General features: G+C 40.5%; 1 protein-coding gene and 1 pseudogene across 1 annotated transcript in view; both read left to right on the top strand.

The window, feature by feature from the left end:
- Nucleotides 1-23,908, top strand: part of ZNF804B (zinc finger protein 804B) — a 352,481-nt gene that overhangs the window by 1,786 nt on the left and 326,787 nt on the right. The window lies entirely within an intron of this gene.
- Nucleotides 17,333-18,025, top strand: LOC144261054 (transmembrane 9 superfamily member 2 pseudogene; annotated as a pseudogene).

Below are 23,908 nucleotides of genomic sequence, written 5' to 3'. Positions count from 1 at the left end.
GTCCTTGGGAGCCAAAAAATCTTACCGTGTTATAGGTGAAACTGTGTTATATTGAACTTGCTTTGGCCTTGAGCATTTCCGTTATTAATAGTCACTTCCCGCCCCCTGACTGACCCCTCAGAACCCCTGACCGATCCAACTCCTCCCCCCCCCCGCTCCCTGTCACCTGACTGCCCCAACCCCTATCCACACCCCTGACAGGCCCCTCGGGGACTCCCACGCCCTATCCAATGCCCCTGTTCCCTGTACCCTGACCGCCCTGACCCCAGAACCTCCGAACCATCCAACCCCCCGTGCTCCCTGTTCCCTGACCGCCCCCCGAGACCCTCTGCCCCTTATTCAACTCCTTGGCCCCGACCCAGCACCCTTAACACACTGCTCAGAGCAGCATGTCAGAGCCAGACATGCTGACGCGCTGATCCGCCAGAGCGTTCAGCCCCGCCCCCCAGAGCACTGCTTTACCGCTTTCTATCTGAATTTGTGTTATATCGGGTTGCGTTATATCGGGGTAGAGGTGTGTGTGTATATATATATATATTTTCCTTATACAATGAGCTTGATTCTATTCTCATGTACACAAGTTTCACACCAGTATGAGTCTATTGATTTCATTGGAGCTTCTCCTGGCTTACATCACTGCTAGTAATAGCAGAATCAAGCTCACAGTATTTCATGTAAAACTCTGTAACAGAAGGTCTTGTAAAAATCCTCAGTAACAATTTATCTGTTTATGACTGCATGTACAAATGAATTGTGTCTCTGCGTGCATGAAATATGTATATTTGTATGTGCCATGCAACAGAGAAATAGAAAACACATATGGATTTTTTTCTCCTACTTTTCAATGATAGATGATCTAATATCCATAGTAAATGTTTTTCAAACTACTTTGATAGTGTTCTAATACGTAGGCCCAATTCTGCATTTCTTGCATTTATGCATTCCTAGCACAAGGTGTTACAACTCTATGAATAGATTATTTGTGGTGTATTTAAAATGATATTTCTATCCAAGTTATAAAGAGAGGTAAAAAGTGGTGAATACCCTTTCCACCCACTCCCCCAAAAGGATCCAATATTATCTAACTGGGAGATAGTTTAACTGTAACATTTTATATTTAGGTTTCAGAGTAGCAGCCGTGTTAGTCTGTATCCGCAAAAAAGAAAAGGAGTACTTGTGGCACCTTAGAGACTAACAAATTTATTTGAGCATAAGCTTTCGTGACGATGAAGTGAGCTGTAGCTCACGAAAGTTTATGCTCAAATAAATTTGTTAGTCTCTAAGGTGCCACAAGTACTCCTTTTCATTTTATATTTAGTAGAACTTTCCTTGTGTTCAATTTATCAGTGCTCAAATTGGAAAAAAGTAATTGGAAATATGCACCCTAAAATTATAGTTGGAATATACTATTTTTCGCCTTCCTCTGCAGCATGGGGCATGGGTCGCTTGCTGGAGGATTCTCTGCACCTTGAAGTCTTTAAACCATGATTTGAGGACTTCAATAGCTCAGACATAGGTGAGAGGCTTATTGCAGGAGTGGGTGGGTGAGATTTGGTGGCCTGCATTGTGCAGGAAGTCAGACTAGATGATCATAATGGTCCCTTCTGACCTTAATATCTATGAATCTACGAATCTATAGTTGGAATATACTATTTCCCTCTGTTTTCAACTTGTTTCCCTTTCTTTCAGCCTACAACCCTGCACAGTGGGGTATGATACCAGTCCTCTGAATCTAGGCACCAAATGAAATAAATGTAACATTTTTATTTTTCATTAGCATATACTTCCTTTGAGATAATCATGTAAGATTGTTTGGGAACCCAGAAGTAACTTTTGTTTTGATACAGGTATCAGACAGAAGAACAGGCACAATGAACAAGAAACTTTAAAAAAATAATTAAAAATAAATAGTTTGGCTTCTGGCATGAGCCCCAGCGAGTCTAATGCTGGTGCTGCTTGGCGGACCTCCTGAAACCTGCTTGCGGCACCACAGGGGGTCCCGGACCCCTGGTTGAGATCCGCTGGATTAGACTAAGTCATGGGGAGATGGCTTAGTAGGCAAGTGATGGGAACACAGGTGTATGATAAATTAGCTTTATAAAGAATTGCTCCTCTCACTTGTAGCAACATCATTAAATAAAAACTTAGCTAAATTGCACTGACTTTAATCCTGGTCTAGTTCAAGAAATTTACAAGTTTTATTGGACTGTAATCACACCAAACCAATCAAATCTATATCTATATATTAATGTGCTATTCCTTTAAAAAAACAAAAAGGAAAAGAAAATGCTGGTATAAAGAAATGAGGTGGAGAAATCAAGCACTCAGATGTCAGAAAATTCAAAAGTTAAGGTTTTTTAGGAAGTAGTAGTTTTTTTATTTTTCTTTTCTTGCTCTCAGTGCTACCTGTAAATAATAATGTATCATTGCTGTTTATTAAAATACACCATAAAGTGTATACGATGTGTAATTTTGCTGAGTTAATGTTGGGAGTAAGCTTAAGTCTTGAATTTCTATACTTCGGAGTGCTTAATTTCTGAATCTGAATATTGCATTAACACTATTTTTTTACACTTAATCCAAGAATCTCTATTTTAAGTGGAAACATTGAAACAAACTTTAACAACAGAGTAATAACCAGTACCTACATAATTACATCTGTGGTCACTCAAGGCCAAGACTGGCTCACCTTACCCACACAAAACTCCAATTTACTCCAGTGTTATTATTCGTAAGTAAAATTACTCATGTCTTTTAAGTATTTGCAGGATTGAAACCTTCCTTGTAATCTACATTATAACCTGGAATGAGTTATGATTTAAAGTTTCAGAAGGGAAGTTTTGAGCATGAGACATGTATGTCTTCTGTACTATATTGTATTTGTGATTTTACTTAATAACAAAATTTATCTTTGAAAGATATAGGTTTATGTAATTTGCGGTATTTTTTTATGGCAATAGTCTTCAATATTTATAATTTGCACCATTAAGCAATCCTAGGTTGATACAGTATAATTATGCATGAGTCTACATAGTCTTTAATGTATAATGTGTACTTTTCTATATTTAAAGAGTTCTGTATTAACAGACCATGAAATGTCAGTAGGCTTAAGGCTATGCTTTCAGAAATGAGAACAGTAGTGAATATTTTAAATACATTTATCAAATTTCATGGCTATGTGAACAAGGGTTTCTCAGATTGGATTCTTTCATAGTATTTATTTAGTGTATTTTGCTATTGTTCAGTAAGCAAATCCAGCCCCTCCTCCATGTCTGTAGAAGGTCCTTTGGCATAATGAGCGTGGCAATATGTGGGTGACTACTAGTAGATGTGCATTCTGTCTGTATAGAGGAAGGTGATATGACATTGATTCAGGGGAGGGGAAGTGGCATAGGATTTGTACTATAATGGTTTGTCTGCCCCCCACCATCCCTCACTCTTAGGGGAAAGGGGCTATGTAAGGACCTTCAAATATGGAAGTAAAAAAGGCGGGATATGAAAGTACTGGTGAGGATTTTAGCAGAAGTGGAGTAGACTCAGTAGCACACATGGCCCTGGTCTACACTAGGACTTTAGGTCGAATTTAGCAGCATTAAATCGATGTAAACCTGCACCCGTCCACACGATGAAGCCCTTTATTTCGACTTAAAGGGCTCTTAAAATCGATTTCCTTACTCCACCCCTGACAAGTGGATTAGCGCTTAAATCAGCCTTGCTGGCTCGAATTTGGGGTACTGTGGACACAATTCGATGGTATTGGCCTCCGGGAGATATCCCAGAGTGCTCCATTGTGACCGCTCTGGACAGCACTCTCAACTCAGATGCACAATTGTTTGCCGTTGCTCTGACGCAGGGAGGGGCGACTGAGGACACGGCTTACAGGGTTGGCTTCAGGGAGCTAAAATCAACAAAGGGGGTGGCTTTACATCAAGGAGTATTTCAGGCAGGACTTCACGGAGGATACAATAAGAAATGGTGCACCTAAGTTATTGTTCTTATTGGAACAAGAAGGTTAGCCTGGCCTCTGATTGATACATGGCTAGATTTACCTCGCTGCACCTTCTCTGTGAGTGACTGCAGTGTGACCTAGAGGAATGAGTCCCCTAGACAGGGGAGGGGGGGAAGCAAATGAGTACAAAACGAGTCTAGTCTATTTCTTGTTTTGGTCCACTTCATCTATCTTTTACATCTTTGGCTGGCAGCAGACGGTGCAGAAGGACTGCATGCCATCCACATCTCATGGCTGCTCGGCAGAAGATGGTACAGTACGACTGCTAGCAATCTGTATCGCCTGCCTGCTCACCATAAGACGGTTCAATAGGACTGACTGCAGGACTAAAGAGAATGACCTGGTCAAGTCACTCCAAATTTAGTCACCGCGCCCATGTCTGCCCAGGCGCTCCCAGCCGACGTGGCCAGGAGCACCTCGGACACGACGAGGACGGCTACCAGTCGTATTGCACCATCTGCTGCCAGAAGGCAATGGGTTGCTGCTACTGTGTAGCAATGCCGTACCGCGTCTGCCAGCACCCAGGAGACATACGGTGACGGTTACCTGAGCAGGCTCCATGCTTGCCCTGGTATGGCGTCTGCACAGGTAAGTCAGGAAAAAATGTGCAAAACGATTGTCTGCCCTTCCTTTCACGGAGAGAGGGAGGGAGGGAAGGGGGGCCTGACGATATGTACCCAGAACCACCCGCGACAATGTTTTAGCCCCATCAGGCATTGGGATCTCAACCCAGAATTCCAATGGGCAGCGGAGACTGCGGGAACTGTGGGATAGCCACCCACAGTGCAACGCACCGGAAGTCGATGCTAGCCTCGGTACTGTGGAAGCGCTCCGCCGAGTTAATGCACTTAATGCACTTAGAGCATTTTCTGTGGGGACACACACACTCGAATATATAAAACCGATTTCTAAAAAACCGACTTCTATAAATTCGACCTTATTCCGTAGTGTAGACATACCCATGGAGTTGTATATGGTCAGTGTTTTAGAGGCAGTAGAGGTATATTAATGGACACAAAGAACGTGGGAAATCCACAAAATTTCAGATTCAAATATGATGTCAAGGTAATGGAAAAGAATGGGTGGTCTGAACAGAGAAGAGAAATATCTTGTCCAAGAGAAGCCCTTCTGTCATTAAGATATTTAGTCTTTCTGACCTTAGCTGGAATAACTTAGGTTTTGAGCCTTTCATGTGTTGGTGGTAGGAAATTTTCTGACTACAAGACTTCCTCCCCATCTCTTAGCTAAATGCAGTGAGATCCAAACACAAAATCAAGCATTTACAAGGGATTTGTAACACTCTCTGGAGGATTTTTATGGCCTTGAATGAATTACATTGATCCATGCACTGTATGTAGTTTCTTCATCTGTGACAGATATACTGTGATACTGATCTGTGGCCAACCCTCTCAGAAAGTCATCTTGTCAGGTCTCACAGGCTTAGCAAGGTAAGTACTTGGATATGAAACTTTCAGGAGAACTCAGGCTTCTTGAGGAAGTGGTGCTGGTGATTCAGCTGATGGTTCTCTTCCCAGCTCTCGGCCAAAGCTGTTAGTGTGCACTATGCGGCTTGAAGGTTTTCAGATACAAACTTTGAGATATAAACCACATTACTTATGGTTAGTAAAAAAATCCTTGGTAATTTTTGCAAAAACAGAGTTAAATCCAATGTCTCAAATTTCAACGTCTTTGATAAATTTTCCTGCAGCTTCAATTGAATACAGTATTTTTCACCTCCTTTCCCTGTACTGTTTTGTAGTAAGGGTTAAAGGGCTGGTATATTATGTTTCAACAGTGGCTTCATTTCACCAATGTGCAAAGTGAATTCTCAGTTCTAAAAGGCTAAATTTTCAAAAATGCACATCTCATTCTGTAGGTAGAGGCTAGAGTCTGCGTATGCATTGTTGTTCCAATAATTAAAAAAATAAAAATAATTCAAAGATACTTAGAAATAATATAAGGTGGGCACAGGCACACAAGCAGGTGCGATAAGGACTCTACAACTGTCTCCTCTCCCCATCCCTCTATGTAGCAAGTAGCAACAGTGGGAGTTTTAAAAACATCTCAGGAAGTAGGAGATGGTGTGAGGATGGTGGAATTATGGACATCAAGTACAAAACAGCAGGGTTGGGTCAGGTCACAGGAAGCTCTCAATTTTCCCTTACTGTGGAGCTGCTAGCTACTTTGGACCTGAACAAAGAAAGTTCTTTTTCATGGCCACCATGAAGGAGGGACCTGCACTAAGCACCACTATGGGGCACACTAAGAAAGCAAGTTAAGGGCCAGGCAGTTGTCCAACACACAGTATATGACATTAGAAATAGATGGTGGCTGCTGGAAAGGAGGGATCCCCCTGAGAGAAGTAAGTGTGAGTGAGTAGCTGACAGGCCACATAGCCAGTATATCTCTCATCATAAACACATCATCCCACAATGCTGTGTGCCCTTAGCAGTTCTGACAGCAATGAAAATGGGTCTGCTGTTTGGTCTGCCATAGAAACCATAGGGAAAATATTATAGGCACAGAAATAAAAAATAAAACTTTTGATTAAAAAAAATTCCATAAAAAGGAACAAACAATGAACCAACAGCTGCAACAAATAAACTAATATGTAGAGTTTCTTCTTCAGCTTCTGTGAAAAGGCAGGATAAATGGAATCAAAGTTACAAAATAATCAAAAAGCAACAAAACAGAGGGAAGTAACAACAGAAAAGAAAAAAAGAAAACGGTATTTACATTCCTCTGTGACAAAAGTCTCTGAGAGCTATCTCAGGAGCAGTAGACTGTGGCCACCTGCCAGGAAACTCTCCCTCCCGAAGGAAAACATACAGCACACTTACAAAACTATGCACCTTTGTAGGCATAGGTGCAATAACTAGGTAAAGTCACTCCCACATACATCTAGATATTTCTAAACTTCAGACATTTTACACACCAGAGGTTTTCCTGTCTCCTGCTGAGTTGAGCTGTATTTCTTACAAATTCTAACACTTCTACCCCTTTTGGGAGCATAAACAATCATGCAGCCCACTCACTGAACTTCACAGGTGAAATGATTTCCCGATTTTTCAATTCTTCTTGCTGCTCTTCTATGAGTTCCTGCAAAGCATAAAGAACAGGACAGGCCTTTAGAAATGTATAAATGCACTCTTAGCCACATGCAGCTTTGCTGTTATACCGTTTATTAACCCTATATATGTGTTATATACAGCTTCATAGTTTGTTTTTAATTCTGTCACTGGATTCAACACATTTTGCATGTCATTACAATCCAATTTAACCTTCTTCAGCCAATGTCTGCTATCAGCAAAGGGCCATTTCCTTCATCCACAATTAATTGTAATGATACAATGAACCCCGAACCAGAGCCCTCACCCCCTCCTGCATCACAACCTCAATTTTGTGAGCATTCATGGCCCACCATACAATTTATATTCCCTGATGTGGCCCTCGGGCCAAAAAGTTTGCCCACTCCGATCTAGGACATCACCGCAAAACAATATTGTGTTCCTAAGTCAGCTGTGGTTTACATAAAGAGTCAAAATCTGCCCTCAAAGTGTAAAGTCATTGCCAAAGACCACTAGATGTACATAAGTGAGCCTGCGGAAAACTGGAACCCTCAACCTCAAGTGTAGCATCATTAAGAGTCTGATTCACCAACTGCAGGATATAAGTAATCCCCATAAGGAAGAACAATAATGCCCCAAACATGTATGCATGCAAAAGTCCATCCATGCAAATGTTCCTGAACAGCAAATAAATAGGGACTTTAATATGATTGAACCAAACAGATTTTTGAAATTCAAATGAACATCTATGAACACTGTTTTTGCAGTATTCCACTAGCTCTGTTGTTCACTCATATGTTTTAAAAAAACATTTCAGAAGTTAACAGTGTAAAAATACTTGGTTTATGATTATACTCCGCAAGATAACCATTACTACTTTGGTAATAAAAGGGCAGCTTTTGGGTTTTCTGTTATACTAGATTAAATTTATGCGCATACCAGATGAGATGTAAACATTATCATCAAAGTTTTTTTTGTCCCAGTTTCATAGTTATGCATAATGATAATTGGCAAGTTGGCTTAAGTAGGGAAATAGAATTATTGCCAAGAAGATTGCATGCAGCTCTGAAACAATGCATACATTAATCAACTCAAGTTGCTATCAATTTTTCAATTGATGTTTTTCCCACAATACCCTCTAGAACAGTTTTAGTACATTTGTGTCAACAGAAATGTTCTATCTATATTCTGCCCAGACTGAACTGGAGAGAAGTATTTGATCTTGGTGAGAAAATTCTCAGTTGTAATCGGCAATAAATCTGCAGCATGCATTTCCAGCTTAGATTGTATCATGTAAGGAAGGCTTGTGAAACTCGATTACAAAGTATAAGAAACAGAACTTCCTTACATATTATCTTTGATAGGAGAACATTTTTACAGAAGGAGTTTTGCTTTAAAAATTAAATAAATGTCTAAATTCATATTTATAACCTAGATAAAGACTGTGATCTCACTCAGTACTGAAAATTCAAGCCCAGGCAATTATCTCCCAGTGAACATATATGCCAGGAATATGCATCTTCTTCATCAGTCTGATAATTCTGCCATTTCACGTATTTTTCAATGACATTTTCAGTGGAAATTTGTGGTGGTGTTTTTTGTAATCATGATTCGCATGTGTTTTAAAAGTTAACAATACAGATAATTGGTCTGTACTTATCACCAGTTCCTCGGGACTTTCGGAGTTGTTTAGGAGTGCAACGATGTGACCTGTGAAAAGCTCTGAACGTTGATGTTTTTTGTGGGGGCGTTCCAGCAGGGAGAGAGTGTCTCTTAAATTAGCTCCTTAGGCTTCCTCACTCGTGGACTATTGCCTTTAACTATGTCGTTCTAAGCTCTCTACTAGACAAGATCTGTGCAAAATGTGGTTCTGATGGGAGGGAGCTCATGGATTAGGGCAGGGGTTCTCAAATTTCATTGCTCCACGACCCCCTTCTGACAACAAAAATTATTACATGACCCCAGGAGGTGGGACCGAAGCCTGAGTCTGCCTGATCCTTGCCACCCTGGGTGGGGGGGCCAAACCCTGCCCCGGGCGGGGGCTGGGGGTAAAACCAAAGCCCAAGCCCAAGGTCTTCAGCCCCAGGTAGGGAGTCTGTAATCTCAGCCCCACTGCCCAAGGCTGAAGTCCTCAGGCTTCAGCCCCAGACAGTGGGGCTCGGGCTTTGGCCCCTGGCCCCAGCAAGTCTAAGCCAGCCCTAGTGGGGGTCCCAACCCACAGTTTGAGAACCGCTGGATTAGGGGATTTAGTGTGAGTCTTCGAAGCAGCACTTATGGGTATTACAGAGGATTTTCCAGGAGGCCTGTGATGCTCTCTCCCTACTTTGATTGCCCACTGAGTGGAGAAATTCTTTGATCCCAATAAATCCCAATGGTGGCCGAAGACTCCACTTCAAGGCAGTCAGGTGACTCCATTGCTGTGGGAGAGTAGCTGGCCACTTTCTCTTTTACTATCTTTCACTCATCTGGCTGGATGCTTCCCTCAGGGACGTTAGGTAGGAGAGGCATTGCGTTCCTTCCAATGTGACTCTGAGAACTTCACTGCAATGTAGGTTTCAGAGTAGCAGCAGTGTTAGTCTGTATCCGCAAAAAGAAAAGGAGGACTTGTGGCAGACTAGAGACTAAGGTGCCACAAGTCCTCCTTTTCTTACTGCAATGTAGGAGAGTGTGGTGGGGGGGGGGCAGAGTCTGAGGAGTGGGCAAGGCTTGGGCAGCCATGGAGCAGCTCTGTGGGCCCTACCCAGGTAGTAACTTCTCCTCTCAGCCTGGCTGGGTCCCACACTTGCTGGGCAGCAGCATCAGGAGTTGGCCTAGAGATAGTAAGATTTATTTTTTCATAAAAGAAAAATAAAATTAAGAAGTCCAGTCATGTAGATACACAATTCAATATGCACACACAATGGATTAGTGTATATGCACACCCAAGCAGTTTACATGTATCAACTGGTGAATGCACACCCCATGTGATGTCACTGAATGAATATGCAGCTAAGTCCAGTTTTTCCTAGCTGTCTAAATGCTTAACAGCCTTTATAAACCTACACTATGCTGTTTCTTCATAGAAGTAAGGATGTTACACAGCATGCATCTGTATAGCATATGGTCTTATATAGCATTCATTCTATTTTGTTTTAAAGTAAAGGAAACCAAAACTCAAATGGAAAGGTGAAGTTTAGTGACCTCAACCAAGTAAGATCTGTGCTATACACAGAGCCTTTGAATAAAAGTTTTAAACTTCTGCTGAAGTGGTAAATCTATCCTAAGCTATTTTCTATGGCAAATAGACAACCTAAGAGGGGCTTTGCAACATTGCAGAATGATTTGTACACAATGTGGATGTTGTTTTAGGTAGTTTTACCTTCTGTGGTGAGTGAAAAATGTCTATTAGTTATTAATAATCGATAGAAAAATCATAAACTTGTGCCTCTTTATGCTGAAATCATATCCATACCCTATGAAATGAAAACAGTATCAAAATAAATATTGAATATGTGAACCTTCTGTATGTATACTTCCCTACTGAAGATCAGTTTATCTCAATGGTGTCTTGAATACCCTGTAGAACAGGGATTAATATTCCTTGGACAATGTAGCACCTTTAATTGCTCAGTAATGCATTATATTATTTATTTATTGTTTATCACTTCAGATTTTTAAAATATAACTATGGGCACCCAGCCAGCTTAAAAATACAACATAAACCTAAGACTGCCCCTAAACTTAGCTATCACAGCCCACATTCTCCTCAACAGCCATAAGAAATAGGGGAAAAGATAACATTCTAGGCATGGCGCAAAGCCTAACATCTGTGCAATGTGGATTTGGAAGTCTCCTCTTATATATGGGGGGGGGAATTTTCATCCTGTGAAGTAAGTGGGAGTATTGATACTGACTCCAGTGAGGCCAGGGTTTGGTCCTTTTAATGGTTCACACTGGATATCTCTAAAGCTCATACTGTCTATTCAGGGTATGTATTTCTGTCTCACCTGAAGGAACCATTGATTTCATATGGCACAGCCTGGGTGCCCAAAGGCTGTAGGATCAGTCCTTCAGTTGGTAACTGTTAAATGTGCATATTGGTTTTACCCAGATTGCAAGTTTCAGCTAGAGAGGTAAAGTTTTAAAATCTTAAATAACATTTGATTTCTAGGAAAAGCTTTAAAACCATCTGCTCTTCAAAATTAGCTCATAGATCCTTGCTAATGTTTGTATAGCACAAGACCAAAACCAGAGAAATCCGCTTGAAAGCCAGAGAAGGAAAGTTTACATTCATAGGACCTTATCATCCTGTCAGTTGCACAGTGTGCACTGGAAAGAAAGTGAGCAAGCTACACCCAGGTGGCCTGCCCCTGCATGAATACACAAGGTAAGAATGGTTCATGGAACCTTCTTCCTCTTGTTGTCAGCTCTACAGAGATCAACAAAAACAGCCATCCCTCTAACAGTAACTACTGGAGCCAGACTACTCTGACTTCTGTAATGTGAGATGTTGGTGTAATCCTGACCCATGTCCTGACTGGGGCCAGGAAATAAGGTTTTACTAGCACTCCTGGGTGTCATACCTCCTAGAGCATAGGTACGGCTTCTTGGTATAACCCCTTGGATAGAGGAGGGGTAGGAAAGAGGTGAAACAAAGCCTATGCTGCCCCATCCTCTGCCTCCTCTATCATATCAGGCCAGTTAGCAGGGAGCTCTGGGTAACACCTAGGTACAATTTACCCCAATGTTTTTAGAAAAGATCATGCAATATAATCAAAGAGTTGCCTCTTCTGCTGCCATCCTGAGTGCTAGAGTGCAGAAAAATTATGTGCCTGCATTAATAACATTTTATGTGGGCCTGGTCACATGCTCCCTTTAAGGAGCTTGTAAACAAGACTCACCAAAACTAAGTAATGTAACAATTTAAAAGAATGTTACAGTTCTCCTCCTCCCCAATGAAGCTCTGAAGAATTCCAACCCGCTTATGTAGCAACACTTGCTTCTTATTGCATAATTAACAACTCTCCTCACTTAAGTTTGCCAACAATGCCCAACTCAGTGCTTCCTTTGCCCACTCTTGTTCATGCCTGAAATGATCTTATAACCTTCCATTCAATATAACAGAATTAATGGAACTAGCATGATGTGTGGCTTTTGAAAGCAAACTCTCTCATTACACTAATTTGCATAGAATCATAGAATCATAGAATCATAGAATATCAGGGTTGGAAGGGACCCCTGAAGGTCATCTAGTCCAACCCCCTGCTCGAAGCAGGACCAATTCCCAGTTAAACCTCCCTCCTCCATTACCATTGCATCCCGTCTTATTTAAGCCAGACTGTAAACTCCTTGTGGGTTACTCAGTGCCAAGCACTCTGCCAGCACTAACAAATAATAATAATTTAAGATGCAGTGTCATCAGTATGTACATGATACGTAATTCTGTTATATTTTTCTCACGACTGGATGATAAATAGAGACTGGGGTTGGCTGAGAACAAATTGGCTGACTGATGCTCAATTTGGATAAAATGGAGGCGATGCTGTTTGTTTGGGGGAAGAGATTCTGGTAGTAAATTGACTTTGATCTATAATGTTCTTGCTGCCTCTTTTTCTCCACATACTACAGTAGCAGATGAGGTTAGCTGAGACACTTGATAACCTTTATTTATATGTCTTGAAGGTGTTCTCAGTAGAGTGTGCTTGACTCTGAAATTCACTTCCTTTTCTCATCTGACAAAGCCCAATTCTGTTGCACATTAGGGCACAGTATAAGTTAACTTCTGAAATGTTTTTTTTAAATATTTGCTTGAGTGGAGAGGTTTGAGTGCCTGGTGATATCTGTGGAATGTCCTTTTACTCTTGCATCTTAGATAAGAGGTAAAAAAATGGTATGTTAAACTTGTACATGCACCCGAGGTATGTTAATAAGGCATATTTTATACATCAGAAAAATAAATCTGTGATTCTTATAGCAGAGGATACAATATAACTTGCTCTACACTGCCTGTGAGCCAGGATGTTCACATTTCTCATCAATTGTACCAGTCTAAAGGAATGGAACAGAAATTTATCAAAATGTTCTTAGGGAAATTCAACAAAATTCTACCCTTAACACATAAGTGTAACATTTTCATGGATCACTGCACACCACCAGTGTTCTGCCCTTTTCAGAAGTTACATGTTAGTGGATCAGGCTGTTTCTGAGGATGTAGCGACCCAGAAAAAATATTTTGTTTTGTTTTAACTTCTTCTTTTTTTTTTTTTGCAGAAGGGGTAGAGAACACAGCTTGTTGTCATTCTAAGTTTTGGCAGCCTATGGTGTGGAAACTGCACAGAGTGAGATCACTAGAGCAGGTGAGGCTCAAAAAATTGAGAAGGATTTGAAGGTCACATGAGAAAGTGGGCACCTCCCCTCATAGAAGTAGTTTAGGAGAATGTTTGTGCACACACAGGAGTGTATGTAGAAGGGGGAAGACCAGACAGGGAAGAAGAGAGGGGAAAGGAGGAGAAGTGAGAGATGTTAGGTCAACCCACACAGAACGTGGGGTGGGAGGGGGGGTTAAAATGCACATTTGAAACGTGTATGTAGAAGAAACTTTAGTTTTATATATGGGATTTATCTGAGATCATACCATAGTTGAGTCAATGTATGAAGAAATTGATCCTTTTCAAATGTTACAGGCCACAGACCTGTAACATCACAAAAAGCATCTATGTATACACAATTTTTATGGCCTTTTCCATTGAGAATCTCTACCCTTAGTTACACAAGCAGAACCTTTGTGAAGTCAGTGAGGTTACATGGGGGTAATTCAGGGCAGAACTTGGACAACTGTGTCTATTTAAGAGGCTGATGTTTCAGGCTCTAGTAAAGGAGGTTATATTTATGGTATGTACACTTATTTATTTGGCACCCATGAGCAGAAAAATTCAGTCACTGAGAGAAATCTTTGTGTTTGTGCAGAGTTCACTCAAATGAAGTCTTACCAACCTCTCCGTCACCACCCCAAAAAACCATGGTTCACCCACTGGGTAAGGCAGAAATATTTCCCTGCAGTAGCACTGATTGTTTTGCTTACTCTCTGCAGAGGATTCTCAGAGGAACAATCAATATTCTGATGAAAATCATGGGTCCCAACAGCTTAACATATTTAAATATTTAGTGATTGTATTTGATAGTGAGTCGGACAAAGTGATATTTGCAAGCCTTTTTAGTGGTTTTGAGCTAGTTAAATTCTACATTCTGAGAACAATTTAAACAAACAATAAGGAAATCCGCCTGTTAGTTATGATTAAGGTAATAAGTGTAAAGTAGTAGTAATTTTCAGGTAATTTTCAGTACAGGATCACACAAGGGTTTGTAGCTCATTAGTTTAACAATTTATGTTGTGACATTCAGGCTGTCAAAACCAGCAGTTTTTCTAAAAGTTTCAACTAATTTTGTTTGTTTCTTTTGCTTAATACTTCAATTCTGAAACAGTTGCAAAAAATACGGCAAGAAAATGTACCAGGCTGATCAGTAAGAATGAGATGCAGTTACCTGCCTTTCTTTTCTTGGTCTGTTCAGGTAAACTTGTTCTTCCACTTGCCTGAGAGCAGGTTTGCGAATCCTAATTAGTGTCTCTTCATGCAAGTTGAGTGATAACTGATGCAGTAATTACGGTGTCATACATGCAAGACCTTTAAACATTTAGTGGGTCGGAGCTGTCTCCTTACAATAAAAAAGTACTTCTCTCATATTATACAGTATAACAAAAACTGCTTTCTTTGATATCATCTTTATGTACTTACAGGAGAACCTCAGAGTTACGAAGACCTCGGGAATAGAGGTTGTTCAGAACTCTGAAATGTTTGTAATTCTGAACAAAATGTTATGGTTGTTCTTTTAAACGTTTACAACTGAATATTGACTTAATACAGCTTTGAAATTTTACTATGCAGGAGAAAAATGCTGCTTTTATTTTATTTTTTAGTAGTTTATGGCTAACATAATACTGTACTGTATTTGCTTCTTTTTTGGCGGGGCGGGGTGTCTCTGTTGCCTGATTGTGTACTTCCAGTTCCAAATGAGGTGTATGGTTGACTGGTCAGATCGTAATTCTGAGGGTCTACTGCATGGTTATATTACTATCATGTGGCTAATAGTGGTGGCAAAAGCATGCATTAGACATTAGACTTCATTAGCTTCTTTAAAATTAGGCTTCTGATTATAGCATATGCTGTACAGTAAACTGTAGGGTTCAAACCTCAGAGTTAAAATGTATATGCAGCATGCTATGAATTATAAAGGTGTCAATTTTCTGTTTAGAGGCACTCATAAATTTTGATTATACATGCATATTAAAAACAGAATAACCCACAGAGCACTATGATTATTATTTATTCATATAATGCCATAACTGTACATGGTCCTTTACAACAGGTAGAATATATTTGATAAAAATGACAATCCGTACTTACAATCTAAAGGGCACAGTGCAGTGAACAAAGCATCTCATGCTGATATTACCAGCAGGTTTGCAGAACAGGTTGTTTTTCAGAAGTGACTGGAAAGAGGAGAGAGAGTGGGCTTGATGTATGCAAATCGGGAGGCTTTAAAGAGAGCACTAAGGATAAAGTTCTGCTATTATTTCACAGTGTAAATCTGGAGTAACTCAATGGATATAGTGGAGTTACCCCAGATTTTTGCAGGCGCACCTGAGAGCATATTCTGTCTCTAAGATAAAAGGCAGTATGGAGGGAAGATTGTGTGGTGTGTAGGTAGATTACAGTAGAGTTTTAGGAGGTAGTAAGGACAGAGATGCTGCAGGAGTGGAGTTGTGGAATGCTTTGAAAGTAAGAAAATGCCTGAACGTTATTTGGAAAGAGTGTAAGCCAGAGTTGAGACTCAAAGAAAGGGAGAATTAGAATAGAGAGGTTAGAGTAATCACAGTGGGAAATGACTGGAGTATGGACTAGTGTTTCAGGAAGAGAGAAAGAGGAAAGGATGACTACTGGAGATATCATAAAGGGGCGGGGGGGGGGAACTGTCAGTTATACCAGGGACTTGATGGGGGGGGGAAGGAAAGAGAGAAGTCAAAGATTACCTAGAGGTTGCTATCTTGGGTGTCAGGAGGATGGTTGTTTTGTCAACAAAAATAGAAACAATGGGAAGAAAGGCTCAGTTTTAGACATGCGAAATCTGACATGGCAGTGACTCAGAAGGAGATGTGTGATTGGACAGTAGTGAAAGGTCAAGGTGGAGAAGGATTTGAACACTCAGTATAACTGTGTATTAGTTGAATGTGTGGCAAATAATGCACTGAGAGAAGCAGAAGGGGGTAAGAGCAATATAGTGAAGTGCAGAAGGACAGGAAGACCAATATGACCTTATGTGCACTGGTGTGGTTTCATCAACCTAGGACTCCCAGTTAATTACCCACTAGTACAATATTACCATTTAGTAACCTAATTTATTGCTCTAATATGAGGAATCACCTCTGTGCTGTCCCAGGAATCCCCATAAACACAACACAGATGCACAGCTCTATAAAAGAAAACTCCACTTTAATGCTCAGACCGTAAGCTGCAAAATAGAAGAATGGCTTAAGGAACCCCTAAACAAATAGCCTAGTTAATGTCCAGAGTTCGCACTATAACACGTGTGAAGCTTTGTCCCAGTTCCATGTTCTTGGTTTAGCTGAAATCCAAAACCTCCCATGGGTGTACTAGTATTGGCACTGGCCCTCAGAGTTTATTTAGGAGGTAGCGAGTCAGTTAAAGTTGGTGAACACAAGATAACTATGCCCTCCCAAGTTCATGGTAAAAGGCATCCCTTGTTGGGTCAGTTATAGAAATTTTAATAAGAAAGATCTGACATGGACCTTTAGGTGCTACCGCAGTACAAATTAAATTCCAAAATCATGCCTCTGTATTTTTAGGACCCCTTGCACAGTGCCTACCTTCTTTATACTATTGAGCAGTGGTACACTGCTGCTTATCATGTAGTCTCACTGTCATCAGATGACTTGGCTATTCAGCAGTTCTTTGGTTTGCAAACTCTTATGGTGGCATACAGTTTGACTCAATTCATTTCCACTTGCCTCATACTGCTATTATGAGGAACAATTCTGGCTTTATTCACTATGGAGTGCTATTATGTAACATACTTTGATTATGCATGATTGCACCAGTGTCACTTGCTTTCAGGGTCCAGGATGGCTGGTTGGAATAAATCAGATTTCAGTGAAAAGCATAATTACGGTATTTTGTAGTTACTCACCAGAGCAAAGCCAATGGGAAATTTAGCTGATTTCTTCATTATGAATCTTATTCTGTGGGTGAAGGGATCATCAGCTGCCATCCCCTTTGGCACACTGGTTGCTATCCTGGCAATGTGGTTTGGAATTTCTGTCCCATTAACCTTCATTGGTGCATATTTTGGATTCAAAGAAAAGCCTATTGAACACCCAGTTCGTACAAACCAGATTCCTCGTCAGATCCCAGAGCAGTCGTTTTTCACAAAGCCGTTGCCTGGTATCATCATGGGTGGCATCTTGCCATTTGGTTGTATTTTTATTCAGCTTTTTTTCATTCTAAACAGTATTTGGTCCCATCAAATGTACTACATGTTTGGTTTCCTGTTCTTAGTATTTATAATTCTTATTCTTATTCCATGTTCTGAGGCTACGGTCTTGCTGTGCTATTTCCATCTATGTGCAGAGGATTATCATTGGTGGTAGAGATCGTTCTTAACAAGCAGCTTTACAGCCGTTTATCTTTTTATCTATGCTGTTCATTACTTCTTCTCTAAACTCCAAATAACGGGAACTGCTAGTACCATTTTATACTTTGGGTATACTATGATCATGGTTTTGATATTTTTCCTTTTTACAGGGACGATTGGATTTTTTGCCTGCTTCTGGTTTGTTAGTAAGATGGGAAATTTAGCTGAGGGGGGAGAGGGGAATAGAGTTCTAAAAAATTAAAAATCTTTATCAGGCTTAAAATAAAAAAAAAAACAGATTTTTGGACAGCAAAGGCCAGATTCTCAGATGATATAAATTGGTGTAGCTCTAATGACTTCACTGGTACTATACTGATTTACACCAGCTGAAGATCTGGTAAGGTGACTTGTTTACTACAGCACAAGTGCCTTCTTCATATTGTTTTGAAATCTACTGGGTGACTGTTATCAACAATATAAGATGGATTTTCCAAGTTTGATATTACTGTGATCCTTTTAGTTTTATTTTCAGAGTTCAAAGCTCATCTTACCCTCTGATCATTTCCTTTTACAGAAGCTGTAGTAGGGACTAACTGACAGCCATTATCTGTAAGGAGACTGGAGAGGGCATTTTACATTTTAAGGGCCCAATGTTAGGATCCTGCACTTGGATGAAGTAAAAGGCTTGGCATTTATCACTGCAGAGTATCTGTTCGCCTCTCTACCCAGCACCCAGAGTGGCTCTGCATCTTGTTTGTGAAGGCCACTTCGGTTCTATGGCTGAAATAGCCCACTATGGCTCTTGCCATGTGTGAGAGGACTGGAGCCTCTAGCTGTGAATGCTCTAACCCTGCCCAGGCCCCTCTCTTTGCCTTTCTGCACTCTTTGACTACACGTGATGCTAGGCCCTTTGCTGCATAGGGGATGTGCACCCTTTACAACCCCTCCTCCTAAATCCCATCTCCACCCCCTTTTCATAGTGAAACTGCCAGTTTCACCGTTGGGGCAACTGCTATGTTCATAGAGATGAGAGCTGGATTTGCCCCCTCATTGCTTAGTTTATTATCCAGACTTCATAAATATTTCCAACCTAGTGCCAGGGAAGCCACCACACCTGCTTAAAGTGGCTAGATGTCACAATTTATGGGGATGTCCCAGGTTTTGAGGGACCACTCCAGTTTCGGTATAACCCTGGGATATAGTCAGCTGTCTTTGCCTGCTCAGCTGTCTGAACCTCCACTAGTGCTGTCTTGCTGTAAGCATTTTTGACAGCCAGGCAGTAGCTAGTCCTCCTCTTCTGCTACTGGCTTCCAAAAACTGCAATGGGGAACTGATACTGACTGTCAACTGGACAACAGAGAGCTGTGGAGATGTGTTCCAGTTGCCAGCATTCTGAGAAGATATTTGGGTCATCACCACTTCAGCAGGAAGAATCCTGGGTCTGCTAATGTAGGGGAGTGGAAAGCAGAAGTGCCTGAGGGAGGGGAAGGGGAAGAGAAAAGGGAAAGGGAAGGAAGAACTGGGGTAAGGGAAGAAAATGAGCAGGAAACAGAAAAAAAGGAGAGGAAAACAGGAGGAGGAAGAAAAAAGGAGAAGATGGTATGCAAAATGTGAATGTCCTGGGTTTTGTTTGCAAAGTAAGGTTACTCTGCAACTGCTACTAGTGGGAGGCCATCTCCAAGATTATACTTATGCAGCATGCCACTGGTTCTAAAATAGAGATCACAGAGAAATGAAAGATGTGGAAAATAGACTCTCAGATATGGAGCATCAGTATATTGTCACTCTCTCCCTAGAGAAAGCCAATAAACTAGATTCTAATTGGAGCCAGAAATGGGAATCACTGCATCAGAATGGATCCAGGTTGGCCCTCCCCAGCTGTGTATGTGTTCTTACCCTACCAACAACCAGGGTCTACACTGACAGCTGGGAGTAGCAGCTGTTACACCAACATGACTCTGGCTAACCTCCCCTACCAGTTAGGATAGGGTCAACACACTCTGTGGAGGAGTTTGATTAATCTGTAGATAGGAGGTAATTGGGGTAGGAGGAGATATAGCAGAAGCAAGTTTTGTCATTTTAGGGAATAAAGGGTGCTCTGGGACAGGGACTCTCTCCCTTAAAAGATCATAATTCCAACCCTCTTTTAAGTTTGGAAAAGAAACTAAAGGTGGATATGATAGAAGTCTATACAATCATGAATAGTTTGGGAAATGTGAATAAGGAAGTTTTATTTACCTCTTCACGTAACACAAGAACCAGGAGTCACCCAATGAAATTAATAGATAGCAGGTTTAAAAGAAACAAAAGGAGGTACTTCTTCATAAAAGACACTCAACCTGTTGAACTCATTACAAGGGGATGTTTTGAAGGCCAAAACTATAACAGGGATCAAAAAGGGTTAGATACGTTCATGGAGGATAGGTCCATCAGTGGTTACCAGCCAAGATGGTCAGGGATGCAATGCCATGCTCTCGGTGTCCCGAGCGTCTGATAATGGGCATGGACAACATCCCTCTGCTTGCCTGTTCTGTTCATTCCCTCAGAAGCACTTGACATTGGCCACTGTCAGAAGACAGCATATTATTGGTCTGACCCAGTATGGCCATTCTTATATTCTCATTTTCTTGAGTATTGCATTCCTGGAATATCACTAAGAAAAGCCTTGGCCTGCTTGGCAATCTACGTAAAAGTTGCTTATTTGTGATCCAGACATTAATGGTTATCTATTGTAACAGTTTGTGAAATCAGCTTAAATGGTTAGAACACTTGACATAAAAACATTAATGGGTAAAAACAGACTGAATCTGAAACAGAGTACAGGCATGCTCCAGGCTAGTCTTAGAGGTGAGCTATCCAGAGAGCTCTGTGCTGCTCTTGATGGTGGAATATTGGGAAACTACTAATCATAGGGCTAGTTAAATGCACAACCGACAGACTTTCTGTTTACATAAAGACAGTCGTCTTTTTCTTTGCTGGCTGATAATTGCAGGATCTTACCATCTTCAATAGGATGAAGGCTATAGAAAATAAGCATTTTATATTGCAATATAAATCCTAATAGAGGCCTATGCCTATGCAGAAACTGATGTTCCCATCATGGGGTTCCCTTTGAATTCTTTCTTTGGGGAAGGGATTTTATCTGCCCTGCCATATACACACAATAAGAGGATTTGACCCCCTCAAATCCACAGATTTCAGGAGATCAGCTGGAGGCACGTAACCATCTGGATGAGACCCCTTGCTTTCAAACTAGCTTTCAGACTTTTATTTCCTCCTCATCAGCTCCCTGGCAGCGTATCTCCAATCCATTTGTGCTGCCATCCAATTCTCTGCCACTAATACTAGAACTCCCTGTAGGCGGATTCACAGAGCAGACACTTAATAATGCTCCCAACTGTGATAATTGTGATATGGAAACTACATCACTGTTAATGTATCTTAGCTTTCAGAAATAAGGACCCAATCCTGCACTTATTCTTGCTAATAGTTCCTTTTGGAGTCAAAGGAACTACTTTTATGAGTAAGGACTAGTATGAAGACTAGTATAATCAGTATAATCCCCTAATTTCACTCTCTTGTAACATTTTGAAAAATTCTCCTTTTTGGCCACAATAGTCCATGCTATTAAATTAGCCATGTGGCAAAATGTATATTCTTCCTATCTTAAAAAATAAGACTTTTCCCCACACAACTAAACATGTCTTAAACTTTAAAACATAAAATATTACATATCACTTGACCATACTAAGGAATAGTGACGGGGCAAGTTTGAAATTTTATAAAATATAAGAATTCTAAACTACTAAACATTCATGCTCATGTCTGTGCAACAAAATACACATCAGTTAGGTTTTTCTGTATTCCGTGGACTGCAGTTTTATGGCATTGCAATTCTATGGTGCCTCATAGGACTCCATAGTATCCCAGTTAAGATGTGTGGCTGCAGAGGGTGTTTTAAAATTTGTAGAATTGTTAACAACAATTGCACAACTTGAAAATTATGGAGGGAGAATTTTTGTATTATACAGGGGGCTACAGTTTATGAAGCTGTGTAAAACATAACTGCGCAGCTTCATATTGCTACTGCTACACTTCAGTCTTTTAAAAAATATAACAACCCCTCTCTCCCCTCCACACATAGAAGTTAAATTAAAAAACCTAGGTTCACACATCTTTAAAATAAATCAATTCTCTTTAATATATCTGAATTTGATACTCAGTCACCTGGATGTTTGCCAAGACAATTTGTATTTACAATCATAGCCTGTATAGTGAATTCAGGAGCAGCTTGTCATTCACTGATGAAAAACTACTGTTGACTTTTATTTAATAATCTAATGGTTTGATCTTAACTTCTGTCTATCTATACAATCTGTCTATCCATACAGTTTCTTATATTGGCACTTTTCTCCACAATAGCTGAATGCTTCACAAAAATAAAAAGTTACAAAAGTGATGTGCCTCTGCCTTCTCACCAGCAAGATACACGATTAGGGTTTTTTGGTTTGTTTGTTGAAATTATTGCTGCATACAGAAAATATATACTATTGGTGTGAATAAAGGGACTGTTTTTATTGGAATACATAACAAGACAGGGCATTTGGCACCTGAATTCATAGGTTGATGAGTGTAATATAAAAAAAAAAACCACTAAGATCTTCCTTCATTATGCCCATGGTTAACCCAGTTGATGCCCCTGATGTTATTCAATTCTGTTTATGTTGAAGATTGTCTGCCTCTTCTTTCACAATATGCTTTACCAGCAACATACTCTGATCTATAGATTTACATAATTGACCCCTCTGTTGATCTTATTGACTTATGTTCACATGCCCTATAGTACTCAAGCATATGCTGGTGTCTGTGTGGGCATTTATGTGACGTTACAGTGGGCATTTTACTATCTATTTCATGTACTTTTTCATTGGACATCTGAGATGCTGAAACACTTGAATCCATGCATTGACTTCTTGCGCCAGATGACCACATTTTTTGCCTTCTTTTTGTAAATAGATTGGTATGGATGTACCTGAGACTAGAATTTGACCCTTGAAATAATTCTGGTACATGATGGGTAGAGCCCTGCATGGATACAAAATTTGTATTTGCATCCAATCTGCGATCCGCAAAAATGGTCCATGGATATAGAGTAGATATCTGCAGAGTTGCAGGGCTCTAACGATGGGAACTATGTGAAGTATAGAGGCTTCCTGAGGCCCAAATTGAGCCTGCTTGTAGAACGGGCTTTACCTTGCAGTTGTCACTATAGCTTTGTCCATCCTTCAACTTTGGATGTTGTCAAGGTTCCTCCCCCACTCTGAACTCTACGGTACAGATGTGGGGACCTGCATGAAAACCTCCTAAGCTTACTTTTACCAGCTTAGGTTAAAACTTCCCCAAGGTACAAATTAATTTTATCCTTTGTCCTTGGAATATCCACTGCCACCACCAAACTCTAACTGGGTTTACTGGGAAACATAGTTTGGACACGTCTTTCCCCCCAAAATCCTCCCAACCCTTGCACCCCACTTCCTGGGAAAGGTTTGGTAAAAATCCTTATCAATTTGCATAGGTGACCACAGACCCAAACCCTTGGATCTGAGAACAATGAAAAAGCATTCAGTTTTCTTACAAGAAGACTTTTAATAGAAATAGAAGTAAATAGAAGTAAAGGAATCACCTCTGTAAAATCAGGATGGTAGATACCTTACAGGGGAATTAGATTCAAAACATAGAGAATCCCTCTAGGCAAAACCTTAAGTTACAAAAAAGACACACAGACAGAAATAGTCATTCTATTTAGCACAGTTCTTTTCTCAGCCATTTAAAGAAATCATAATCTAACACATACCTAGCTAGATTACTTACTAAAAGTTCTAAGACTCCATTCCTGTTCTGTCCTTGGCAAAAGCAGCATATAGACAGACACAGATCCTTTGTTTCTCACCCTCCTCCCAGCTTTTAAAAGTATCTTGTCTCCTCATTGGTCATTTTGGTCAGGTGCCAGCGAGGTTACCTTTAGCTTCTTAACCCTTTATAGGTGAGAGGATTTTCCCTCTGGCCAGGAGGGATTTTAAAGGGGTTTACCCTTCCCTTTATATTTATGACACGCCCCCCAAATCTCAGCTAGGGTGAAACACTG

The sequence above is a fragment of the Eretmochelys imbricata genome, chromosome 2, assembly GCF_965152235.1.
Source record: "Eretmochelys imbricata isolate rEreImb1 chromosome 2, rEreImb1.hap1, whole genome shotgun sequence".
Classification (NCBI taxonomy): domain Eukaryota; kingdom Metazoa; phylum Chordata; order Testudines; family Cheloniidae; genus Eretmochelys; species Eretmochelys imbricata.
This window is presented reverse-complemented; position numbering and strand designations above follow the sequence as displayed.